Genomic DNA, 13,242 nt, shown 5'->3' on the forward strand with positions numbered 1-13,242 from the left:
CTCTGACTACATGGCCTGGCCATTGACTGCTGCAAATAATCTATATATATTCTCACCTCAGGCCAATTCTCCTTCCAAAGTGGATGACAAGGTCCCTTGCTTACATGTGTTCCCATTCCCATGTACCTACATGTGAGCAAGGTACCTCTGACTGTCTTCAAAGTCACATTTAAACATGGCTATAATCCAGCTGCTGTCCACTTCTGGCTTTCACTCATGTACCAAGTTGACCATTCATAGACCAAGCTCAGGCCTTCTTCTGTTCCTTCAGTTTATCATATGAGAAATACCACATAGCTATAGGCTTGGGTTGGGGAAGAGACATGATGGAACCCTGGCAGATGACATGGTGTTCTAGGCTGCATTCCCATGCAGCTTACTCACGCCCTCCAACTGTGCTCAGGCTCAACTCCAAAGATGCCATTTCTATTTTATGATAGCCTGCTGTTGGGCCCATTTTATAACTCAGTAGGTCCAACAGAGCCCAGCTCACAGTGGACAGTTTCAGATGCATGATCACTTGATGCCCCAGGATCAAACCAGGGTCCAATAATATGCCAGGGCCTGTTTCCCAAAAAATCATACACTTCCCTGCTGTGGATGGCCTGGCCTTGCTCCAGAATCCCAGGGACCTACATTGTAATTCTCCCACTGGGGCTTGCCATAAACTCCTTAGTATATTTTTACCACCATCAACCCCTCCAACATCATAGGGTGTACCAAATCATATGGCCCAACTGGATGGTTCTGTGCACTGTGATCTGGACCTGCTGCAGAGCACTTTCCCACTCCTGACCCCACCAGACCTGGCATCCTTCCACGCTACCCAGTTAATACACCAGAGCAGTGTTCCTAGGTGTGGAACACATTGCCTCCAGAATGCTGTGAAGCCTATGTGCTACCTTCTTTGTGATAGGGCATGCAAGATGCAGCAACTTGTCTTTTATTCTGGGTGGGCTATTCCAGGCCACCTCTGACCAGAAACCTCACTGATGTAGTAGAGTCTCTGAATCTTCAAAGTGTACCTGTCTTACCAAGGTCTCTACAGTAGCAACCACCCTGGCTCATCCTATCTGATCAACATGATACCACTCTGAGGGAGGTTAGTGACAGAGGGAGGACCAAGTCCAGGATTAGCCCACCAGAGCTCTTCCGGCAGAACCTCTCAACTGACCTGGATTTTCAGCTACACCAGGGCCCAATGATTCTTCCTCTCCTGACACCTCTCCCAGCCTCAAACCCAGCAAGACCTCCACTCACAAAACCCACACAGATTTTAGGAAATTCTCCTTCATCATCTTCGACAGACCTGACTTATCTAGTGTATCATCTTCTTGGGTGTTATTGTGAAATAGATCAATTATGGCATCACAGACTTCTCGGCATGGGTATTACTCATCTTTGTTTTCAAAGGGCTGCTGGAAAAAAATAATAAGCGGTGTGTTTTGTCACAAGGTCTGTGACAAAACAGATCTTGTGTATGGGTCTGTTGGGGAAGAAGGAGGCTGATGGATGATAAGATGTGTTGGAAAGGATTTAAGGGAAGGAGGGTGTAATATGTGTGAGGGCTGTGCTAAAATAGAACTGGATCGTGATGATGCACAGAGAAGGGAGAGAGCTGAGCTTCCATGTGCGGTACAGGAGCCTGCCTGGCCCTGGATGCTGGTTATCAGAAGATCCTGTGATGAACAACAAAGGAGCACCACATTTGTTGCAAGACTCCCCAGCCAAACACTGCACGTCTTCTCTGCCCCAACTCCAAGACTTACCAGCAAACTCTTCCCAACAGCCTGGAGGGTAAAGGCTGGAGTCTGGTGTCGTGGGCAGGACAACTGTCCTAAAGAATATAACTGGTTCACTCTGGACAGGCCCCCTCAGAGTCCTGGACCTCCTCTCCTACACACATATGCATATGCACACACACACACACACGTGCACACAAAACAGCATGTTGGCTCATGCTGTCCATAGATTACACTCTGGTGCAGCCTCCACTTTAACAAAACCAGCACTTAGTGACCACCTCTTGCTGATGAGTGTAAGTGTAAACAGGAATAAATATCCCAGGAACACTAAAAAATAAATAAAATAAAAAAATAAAAATAAAAAAGGCTGTAAGCAGTAAGCAAGTAAGCAGAGGTTGTAGCCCCCAATTACTTCCAGGCTATACATCAGAAGAAATGCATGCCAAACTTCTTGATCTGATGGAGGGGTCAGAAAGTCCTCAGATTAGCCACTGTTGTGAGTTGTCTACTCCTGCTCCCTCTCAATCAACCAAATCAAAGACCTTGACTTTAAAAAAAAAAAAAAGGAAAAAAAGAAAAAAAGATTGGGTCTAGAATGTGCAACTGACCAGAGAAGGAAGGACACTGGGGCAAAGGGGGAGAATGACTCATCTCAAGGTCACATAGTCTAGTTGGTGGCAGAGCTGGTGAACTGGATCAGGCTGATAACCAGTTAAAGGCAGTTTCTCCTGCTCTTTAGGAATAGCACATGGGCTGTATACTTGTGTGCACCACCACGCTCAGCTCATTTTAAAATACTTTGTAGAGATGGGGTCTTGCTATGTTACCCAGGCTGGCCTCAAACTCCTGGCCTCAAGTGATCTTTTTGCATTGGCCTCCCAAGCCCTGGGATTACAGGTGTGAGCCACCACACCTGGAATCACAGAGACTGACCTGAACCCTGTAATGATTCATTGAAGAGAAGGACATGCTGGTAAGGAAGAGGTGCTTCTCTGTGGCCAGGAACTGGTCCAACACCAGTGTTCCACCAACCTCCAGGCCTGGTGCCCATGCTCAGCTACTCCCAGCACGGCCCCAGAGCTTATTAATGCACCAGAACCCTGTGCCTTCTGAGCCTTCTGATCCACCCCAATCCCCAAAGCTGAGGCAGGGTAACAGGATATATTGGGTTGGAAAATGAAGAGAAGTTTGCTGAGCCCCACAAAAACTCCACTGTGCATCCGAGGATGGAAATAGGGTCTCCCCTGGTTCCCTTTCCAGTAATTCAAAAATAATAGCTACTAACAACTATCAATTATTCGACATTCTGTGCCAGGAAAATACAATGTGTGATTTACACATATCCCTTTATTTAATCTGCAGGAAAATCGTGTTAGGTAAATACATCGTCCCATTATACAGGTGAAGAAACTGAGACTTAAAATGTTTACATAACATGGACAGGTCACCCAGTGGGCAGATGCACAACCAAAATTCAAACCCAGGCCAGCATGACTGCTAAGCCTAGCTCTTAACCCCTCCACTATCCTAAGGAGTTCCTGGTTTGTCACACCAGGGCCTGCTGGGCAGGAGCTCACTGTGCAGAGAGCAGACGGGCATGTACTTTCAGAGTAGAGTCTGCTTGGGTCTGACAGCACACAGATATCTCATCCTAGGCAGTTGTGTGGACTTCAGGGCCCAGGACAGTAGTGAGCGGAACCTCAGCAGGCTGCAGAGCCCTGGACCTCATATTCTTTCAGTCCACAGGCCACTCTGGAAAGAATTTGCTCTCCTAGAGTTTAACATCAAGATATAGCACCTTGGCCAGGTGTGGTGGCTCACACCTGGAATCCCAGGCCTTTGGGAGGCCAAGGCAAAAGAATCACTTGAGGCCAGGAGTTTGAGACCAGCCTGGGTAACATGGCAAGACTCCATCTCTATAAAGTATTTTAAAATTAGCTGAGCATGGTGGCGCACACCTGTAGTCCCAGCTACTTGGGAGGCAGAGACAGGAGGATCAGTTGAGCCTAGGTGTTTGAAGTTGCAGTGAGCTATGATCTCACCACTGCACTCCAGTCTGGGTGACAGAGTGATACCACGTCTCCAAATAAACTTTTTTTTAAAAAAAAGAGGCAAATTTCAAGCAGAAATAATAATGATCCTCTTGGATTATGGAGGAAGCCACTGCCAGAGGCCCATTCACAGTAAACCAGTATAAAGCATCTTCAATTTTAAACTGTTTAAGATTAAGTTTTGGCCAGGCACAGTGGCACAAGCCTGTAATTCCAGCACTGTGGGAGGCCAAGGTGGACAGATCACTTGAGTCCAGGAGTTTAAGATCAGCCTGGGCAATATGGCGAAACCCCATGTCTACTAAAAATACAAAAAAAATAGCCAACTGTGGTGGCACACGCCTGAGGTCCCAGCTACTCAGGAGGCTGAGGTGGGAGGATCACCGGAGCCCAGTAAGTCGAGGCTGCAGTGAGCCATGATCACACCCCCACCTGGGCAACAGAGTGAGACCCTATGTCAAAAAAGCAAAGAAGATTAAGTTTTATAAAACCTTGAGATGCCCTGAAATCTTATGGCTCATATGTGGAAAAAAAAAAAAAAAAAAACTTGATAGAGGTTTTCCCAAGTTGGCCAATAATCCTAAAAATTTACATAGCATTATGTATAAAGATGTGAAGCTAAAAACAACATCCTCTCTAAATTATCAGTAGAAATTTAATCAATAATATGAAAGACTGAATTGTCTTTCTAGTCTCATGTAGAAAATGATTTTACAAAATGATTGTCACATGAAGCAAAATCACAGAGCCAGGAAAACATAGAAAATAAAACTATAGTTGCATCACCCAATTAATAACAATATTGTCATTTTCCTAGCTTTTGCAATGTTTGTGGTATTTGTCAACTTTCTGAAATTTATAATTTGCTGTAACTCTTTTCTCATCCTAAATGAATATCCACTTTCATGTTTAGTTTTGTGCTGCTGATTTTTAAGTCTTTTTCTGAAATGAAGTCCTCCCAAAAAGTGTCAGGGCCCACAACCCCTTTATCCAGCCCTCATGCTCTTGCTGATTTTGTCCATAGTTTTGCCTACACCACACCCTCGGTCTGGCATCCCCTTTCATATCTTCTCTGCCTAGAAAATTCCTAACCCTTCTTCAAGGCCCTACTCAAAAGTCACCTCCTCTGTGAAGCCTTCCTTGACTAGTTCAAGAAAGTAGAATTCTCCCTGCACTCCAGAACACCACAGCACTTTTTTTTTTTTTTTTTTTTTTTTTTGAGACAGAGTGTCTCTCTGTGGCCCAAGCTGGAGCGCAGTGGCAGGATCTCAGCTCACTGCAAGCTCCGCCTCCCGGGTTTACACCATTCTCCTGCCTCAGCCTCCCGAGTAGCTGGGACTACAGGCACCCGCCACCTCGCCTGGCTAGTTTTTTGTATTTTTTTAGTAGAGACGGGGTTTCACCGTGTTAGCCAGGATGGTCTCGACCTCCTGACCTCATGATCCGCCCGTCTTGGCCTCCCAAAGTGCTGGGATTACAGGCTTGAGCCACCGCGCCCGGCCACCACAGCACTTTCTTAGCTCTCTCTCCTTGGCATCTCATGGCCCTGGAATCACGCTCTGCAGAAGCCTCCCCCACCAGCTAGGCAGGAGGCTCCCGGGGCAGCCACAGCAGGAGCTCCCAGAGAACATGTTTGTGAGGTGCAGTAAAGGCCCCGGGCATGGAGGGGTGGGGCTGGAGCTAACACAAGGCCTCCCAAGCCAAGAGTGCAAGGTTCTAACTCCCTTTGTGACCCTGGGCAAAACCTGTATTTCCTTTGTCTGAGAAGTCTGTGTCTTCTCATCTGTCAGAGGAGAAAGGAATTACTACTTCACAGAGATAATAGATGTGAAAGCCCAGGGAAAGGTAGAAAGTACTATATCAACGTAGAGGGATTTGTGTTATGATTGTTGACAGATTCAGGTTTGCTGGCAGGAGACACTGAGCTAAATCCTGCGACTTAGAAGCCCACATCTCTCACCAGGCACACCTCAGTTTATAGAAGTGGGTGGTGGCGCTGCAGTTTCAGCTTCACAGGGTGTGACAGCCACCAGATTTAAAAATGAATGTCAACTGCACAATGGGAAGGGGGCGCCCTGGCTCCCAAATGTCCCTGAGGCGAGAGCTCAGCCTTCGGGTGAACTCGACTTCCTAGATGGTTCTCAGCAGAAGGGAAACAGAGTCCCTGGCTCAAGTCTGAGCCCGTTCCTCCTCCCTAGTCCAGCCCACTCATCAGCATGAGCTCCAGGCATTCATCTCAAACCTTAAAGCAGCTGGAGTTCAAAACAATAAAAATAATAAGTTATGCTTGTCTCCACACCAAACTCCACCCTGGAAATAACTGCTGATACCAACATCTACCATTGACTTCTCACCCTCATCGAAAAAGACAAATTTTTATCAATACAAATCCTGCCTAAGATTGGCTTTTTTTTTTTAAAGCACATACCTTTACTATAGCTAAAGTACTTTATAAAACACTTTATAATTAATCACACCCAGCTTCATGTCACCTAAAAATGTAAGTATTCTCAATTAACAGCTATGCAAAGTAAGTATCCAAAATTAAGAGAGTAATGCATTTACTAAGATCACACCACAGTGTACTCTCACAGCATACGCTCATTTCCCCCAGCACTGTGGAGAAGCAGGGCCAAAGGTCAGTGTTTGATTTGTAGCAAGAGGTGTGTGCACATCTGTGTCTCCCTGCCATGGATTCAGGCCCCCAGAGACTCTAGAGTGACCAGCTGACGGGCCCAGCAATTCCCCCTCCCTGCCCAGCCATTCTCACTTTTCTTCCACCATTTGGTGGACAGGCCCCCTCCCTGATGCAAGCCATGGCAGAGCAGAGGCTATGGCTGGTTTGTCTTTAGAAATTCCCCCCATTCTCCCTTTTGGGAAGGAGAGTGAGCTTGCAAAAGCAACATAGCACGGTGGTCAAGAGAGCCTTCGCTCTGGAGTCCAACTGTCCCAGTTCAGCTCCAGCCGCGTGTTTATTAGCTGTGTGATTTTGAGAAAGTTACTTACCCTCTCTGTGACTCTGTTTCATTATCTGTAAATCAGGAAAACTAATAGTATCTTCCCAAGATGTTGTGCAGGTTAAGCGAGTTAACATCATAACGTATTTTGGAACAAAGTCAAATGTGTGTATGTGCCTGCTCATTGTCAGCTTCTTCCTTGAAAACATAACGCCACATGGGCAGGGATTTCTACCTGTTTTGTTCATTGCTGTATCCTCAATCTCTGGAATGGTTCCTGGAACATAGTAAGTTTTAAATAAAACACTACTTAATGAATAGATCTCCTCTCTAGGCAAATCTATTCGGATAGAGAAGACAAGGGTATCCCAATCTAACAGGAGAGGATTCTGCAGCATCTGTGCGGGTGCAATTATTTGTTCACTTACCCAACCAATATTTACTAAGCACCTATTATGTGGCAAGCACAGTTCTAGACCCCTCCTGATACATTTGTGTGAGTGATTTTTAGGTTGCCTAGTGTGAGCCGAAGCTCCCCACTCCCCACTCCCTCCTCCTGCACTGCTTGTGCATCCTCTAGCTCCAGCCCAGTTCCCAGCCCCAGCCCTGTCTCTCCAAACCTAGTACCACCCCACTCCTCTCCCATCTCCTAAGTTTTTCCCAGACCCATGGGTCCCTCCAGAATTGATTTTCATCAAGTTATATATGTACATAATTGTAAAGTCAAACAGTTCTCCAAGGTTAATCAGTGCTCCTCACCTGAGTCCTCCCCACCCTCAAGTCCCCGCCCCTGAGGCAACCACTTTCCTCCCCTTTACATGTTTCTTCCTGTATTTACCTCTGTATTTCTGAATAATTGATTTCTATTGCTATTTGATGATTTTTTTTCTTTTTTATATACTAGCTAATGACGTCCTACAATGGAAAATAAAAATTTGGTTCTTTGGCAATACATACACACACAAATATGCACACACTTCCCCTCCCTGCAAAATTCCTCCAGTATAGTTACATGACTATTTTTGGTTAGAACAGAATTAGGTACAGAGTATTATGATCATGTAAGTACTATTCACAGATTAGCAGGCAGTCTGCTTTGAGTATATTTTCTTTCTTGTGCAACTTTTTAATTTTCTAAGAAGTTAATAATTGATACTTTTTTCATTTGTTTAGTTTTCTCTTTTCCTATCATTAACCCTCCCCAGACTCCCCACCACATAGTAAATTTCCTTTCAATTCAGTTAAATACGTAGATGATCTATAACCTTTTTATTACTTGGAGACGTCTCTCCTGGAGTTCCCCATGATTCTACTCCAGTTTGGACTGATTTCTCTCTAGATCTGCCACAGAACCATCTTCTTGGCTCATAGCTGCTCCCTCATCCTAGGATTTCCTTTTGCGTTTCTCCCATGTGGCATCACCTATTGCCTGGACCCTATGCCTTCCTCTTTCTTGGCTTAATCCCCTGTTTCAGAAGAGTACATCCTCCAATAACTTCCTGAGAAAGAGTTCTCAGGAAGTAACGTTAAGACCTTGCATGTCTGGAAATACTTTTGCTACTCTTATAATTGACAGTTTGTCTGGGTATAGAAACCTAGACTGTAAATAGGCATAGAAATCTAGATTACAAATTACCTTCCTTCAGAAGTTTAGATAGAGACATCACATGATTTTCTTCTAGTTTCTGGAACTGTATTCTGTTTCATCCAGCTGGAAAGAATCTGTTTTTTGTCACGGTGTTCTAAAATTTCGTAATTACGTGCCTTGCCAAGAATCTTTTTTTATCCATTGTGCTAGGCAATAAAGGGATTCTTTTACGTGAAAACAGTTTTCTTTTATCATGCCTTTGATAATTTCTTTGTCTCCATTGTCTTGGTTCACTCTTCACTCCAGGACTTGATTCTCTAATATTCATTTCTTTTCTGTCCTAGTTTCCATATTTTTTTTTTGAGGCAGAGTCTCCCTCTGTCACTGAGGCTGGAGAGCAGTGACACGATCTCAGCTCACTACAAACTCTGCCTCCAGGTTCAAATGATTCTCCTGCCTCAGCCTCCCAAGTAGCTGGGATTACAAGTGCATGCCACCACACCCAGCTAATTTTTGTATTTTTAGTAGAGATGGGGTTTCACCATGTTGGTCAGGCTGGTCTCGAACTTCTGACTTCAAGTGATTCGCCCTCCTCAGCCTCCCAAAGTGCTGGGATTACAGGTGTGAGCCACCGTGCCCAGGCTCCATATTTTTTAATTCTACTTTCTGTTGAACTTTACCTTTTAACACTTATATTGAATGTTTATTTCTGCCAATAGGGGGAAACCCAGAAGCAAACCTATTTTATAATTTCCAAGATCTTTTTTTTTCTGAAAATTCCTTTTAAAATTACTTCCTGGCCAGGAGCAGTGGCTCACACCTGTAATCCTAGCACTTTAGGAGGCCAAGGCGAGCGGATCACCCGAGGTCATAGTAAACTTTCAATAAATATTAGATCATATTATTATTTGTACTACTCCTCTTTCCCAGCCTGCTAAATGTTCTCCCTTATCTTCTCTTCCCCTTTCCAATCCCAGTATACATTCTTCCCTCAGAGTGACCTTTTTAAAACATTAATCTAATCAATCAAGTCCATCTTGGTTTGCTGGGACTAAGGGGTTTCCCAGACACAGGACTTTCAGTGCTAAAACCTTCAGGTTGAACATTCCAAGCAAACCGGCGCTAGTTGATCATCCTGCCACTCCCCTGCATAAAAAAGCAGGTGAGGCTTCCCCTTTCTGTCTGAGTAAAGTACAAATCCCCTGCCACTCAAAGCCCGGGGCATCTGGCCCCTGCCTGCCAGGCTCCAGCCTCTCCTCCCTGCCCACTGCTCCATCTGCTCTGGCTGCTTCCAGCTCCGCCCTTACAGCCCCATGCTGTTCCACACTCCTGTTTGCCTTCCCTTCTACCCAGCTAACTCGTGCTTTAGGTATCTAGCAGGAAGACCTTTTCTGAACCCCCAGATAGAGTCATGTGCCCTGCAATAAGGACTCCTCGGGAGAACCAAATGGACAGGGTGTCTGTAGAAGAGTCTCTCCTGTTTCTTCAGAGCTGCATCCCTGGCAGCCAGCACAGGTACTGCCCCACACTAAGATCCAAGTGGTTTTCTGCTGAATTAACTAAGTCATTAAAATGTGAACAGCCCTTTATTATCTGCTGGCATTTGGTGGTGATCAGTTGGCACCCTACTGGGAGCAAGGTGCTAGGAAAGATACACCGGATTTGGAAAGAATTTTCCAAGGGGCTGCCTTGCCTCTTCCTCAGCTCTGCTATACGGAAGGAAGACTCCAGGGGAACCACCGCCAGGCCTAAGCATTTCTTAAAACCCTCCTCGCTCTGGGAATTAGGAACCTCACCCTCCACACCCCCACTGTCAGCCCAGGCACTTGGCTACACCTGCCTTGCCATAGGCACAACCCTAATTGGGATGGGTTCTGGTGAAGGGTTAGCCCATGGACGCTGGCACCAATGCAAAGCAAATTTTGTGATCTTACTGCTTAAATTCACCTTGGAGCAATCTGCCACTGTGCAGCTCCATCTCAGCCTCTCTCCCCTCTGCATTCCATCTCCCACCCAGGCCTTGCTCAAGCCATCTCCATCTCGTTGATCCCCGTCTCCCCATCCCAAACTCTGCCCCCTTGGGGAGCTCTTACCCTGACTCAGCTCCCACACCACTCCCATCTCAGAGAGCTGCTGCCTTGAGCAACACCCTAGATCTGCTGGCCAGGTTGTTTCCATGGAGTCCCATTCCAAGAGGTTCTATTCAAAGGGGTTGCATCTTGCCCTGCAGGGAGCGTCTGGTGAAAGAGAGAGTTAAAAGGCTATATCTGAATTTCTAAAGGGCTAAATCAGAAGTGGGGAGCAGGAGGTAAGAAGAAGAGAAAATAAATTTAAAAAAAAATTAAACCATCTCTTAGAAAATGGGGGTACTCAGTGACAATCTCTTAACTTGTGACTCCCCAGCCAGCAACCACATCACTCTGACCTTTGCTTGTGCCATCACACTCCCTTCTCCGACTCTCCCTGCTCCCTCTTTCCCTGGCAGGGAACTCTGTAGCTATCTTAGGTCCATCCCAATAATCCAGGGTGATCTTTCCATCTCAAAATCCTTAACTTCCTTCTCAGCAGAGGCTGTGTTTTCCTCACTGAAACTAGATCCCCTCTGAGGGCCAGAGCTTTCTCCCCTCACCTAGGTGGTCCCTAAAAGAAGGACTGTGTCCCTGCTCAGCTGGCAACTTATTCAAGGCCAAGCCTCAGTCTCCCTATGAAGGCTGAGGGCCCCCGTGAGGGCCTCCCCACCTCTTTCCAGCCCAGGGGATCTTGAGCATGCAGAGGGAAGGAGACGATGGTGTACCTCCATCCTAGCCCCCGATTGAGGGTTGGAAAGGAGGGCACAGCTTTAAAATGCTGCCAAGCCGGAAATTAAAAGGGGTTCCACCTGGCTTCTGATGTGGGACTGGACCTGAGTTCCAACTCCCAAGGTTCTGGTGGAACCGACAGCAGCTGTGGCCTCAGTGAGATCTGCTGTGGGTCCAGAGCTCTCATGCCTGAAACAGCAAGCCTCCTCCAAAGCCATCCTTCTGGTTTCCTCTGCAGTGACTCTCAAGGAAGCACACGGGAGAAAATAGGAATCATTATATGTTTAGGCCTTCCTGCGTGCTGACCTTGCATACACTGCCTCACATTACCCAATTACAGGCTACTTCTGGATATTCTAAAATGGTCTGGAAAGGATGAGGTAAGCCCGCTCCCCATTTTCCAAGTCAAGGTCTACCAAACCCCATCCACTAAGTGCAGCTCCCTCCAGGACTGTCTCTGGCACCCACCCAAGAGCTAATGTGGATGTGATCATTCAATTAACAATTACTGGTGAGCTACTCAGTGCCAGGTCTAATCCAATTAACGTACTGGGACTCTCCCCTCCACCACCCTGCCACCTCACCTCATCAACTTGGCATAGATTTGTGTGTAGTCACAGTCAAAAGATTTACAAATCTGACTACAGAGGTAACTGTAGGTTTTTTTAAAGGACTCAACCACAGGATTTAACCAAAGCACTGTACAGAAATCTTCCCAGAAATTTTCACCAGAGACATTTCCTCTCCCTAAACCCTCTGCCTCAACACAAAAATCTCTTCAGCTCTGTCATCCAGTTCCCTTTCCAGTTCCCTCACTGCTACATCATTCTTTCTGTCCTCTTTGTCCTTCTTCACATTGCCATTCCTAGCCAAAAGCAGCCACTCAGACTTCCGTTCCTCCAGCCATTGCCTTGCCACCTCGGAAAGCAGAGGCACTTAGCAGCTCCACGATCCGCCTCCTTCAAACTCGGCGGACACAAGCGCAGCACCTGCAATGTTTAGGTCCACACAAGTCAGTTGTAGTCCTATATAGTAGCAACAGTTAGTAAAAAAGTTAACAACACCATTTGTTGTAGAACAAACAATTGAAATATCTAGGAATCAACCCAGCAAAATACACTGGTTCTGAAATGTATCTGGAAGAGCCTAGATAATTTTGAAGATGAACAAGATGGTGGATGTGGCCTACCAGAGAGAAGACTTACGGTAAAGCGGTGAACACCAAGACATGAAAGTGAAGGCATAGAGACAGAAAAGCAGAACAAAGCAGACATCCTAGAATTAGGCCCATACATAAATGGAAACATGATCTGTGAGACAGGTGGGCACTGAGTGAGGCACTGAGGCAGGGGGTGGGGAGATTACAAAGCAGTGGGAAATGACAGCTGAGTCAGTAAGTGGTACTGGGATAATTAATTATCCATATAAATAAAAAACAGATTTAGATTTCATTCTACATCACATAATATGAAAAAAAAGAGTTAAAAACTTAATTAAAAAAAAAAAAACTTTATGCTGGGCTTGGTGGCTCATGCCTGTAATCCCAGCACTTTGGGAGGTGGAGGCAGGCAGAGGTCAGGAGTTCAAGACCAGCCTGGCCAACATGGTGAAACCAACTCTCTAATAGAAATACAAAAATTAGTCTGGCATAGTGGCACATGCCTGTAATCCCAGCTACTTAGGAGGCTGAGATGGGAGAATAGCTTGAAACCTGGGAGGCGGATGTGGCAGTGAAGCGAGAGCAGGCCATTGGGCTCCAGCCTGGGCGACAAGAGCAGAACTCTGTCTCAAAAAAAAAGAAAAAAAAAAACTTTAAAATGGGCCAGGCATTCTAGCATTTTGAGAAGCTGAGGTAGGAGGATCATTTAAGCCCAAGAGTTTGAAACCAGCCTGGGCAACATAGTGAGATTCCATCTCTGCAAAATAAATAAATAAATTCAGTCAGGTGTGGTGGTGTGCACCTGAGGTCCCAGTTACTTGGGAAGCTGAGGTGGGAGGATCACCTGAGCCCAAGAGGTTGAAGCTATGGTGAGTCATGATCCTGCCACTGCACTCCAGCCTGGGCAGCAGAGTGGGACCCTGTTTCTGTTTCTTTTCTCTTTT

The sequence above is a fragment of the Rhinopithecus bieti genome, unplaced genomic scaffold (assembly GCF_001698545.2).
Source record: "Rhinopithecus bieti isolate Rb0 unplaced genomic scaffold, ASM169854v2 scaffold_45389, whole genome shotgun sequence".
NCBI classification, from domain to species: Eukaryota; Metazoa; Chordata; class Mammalia; order Primates; family Cercopithecidae; genus Rhinopithecus; species Rhinopithecus bieti.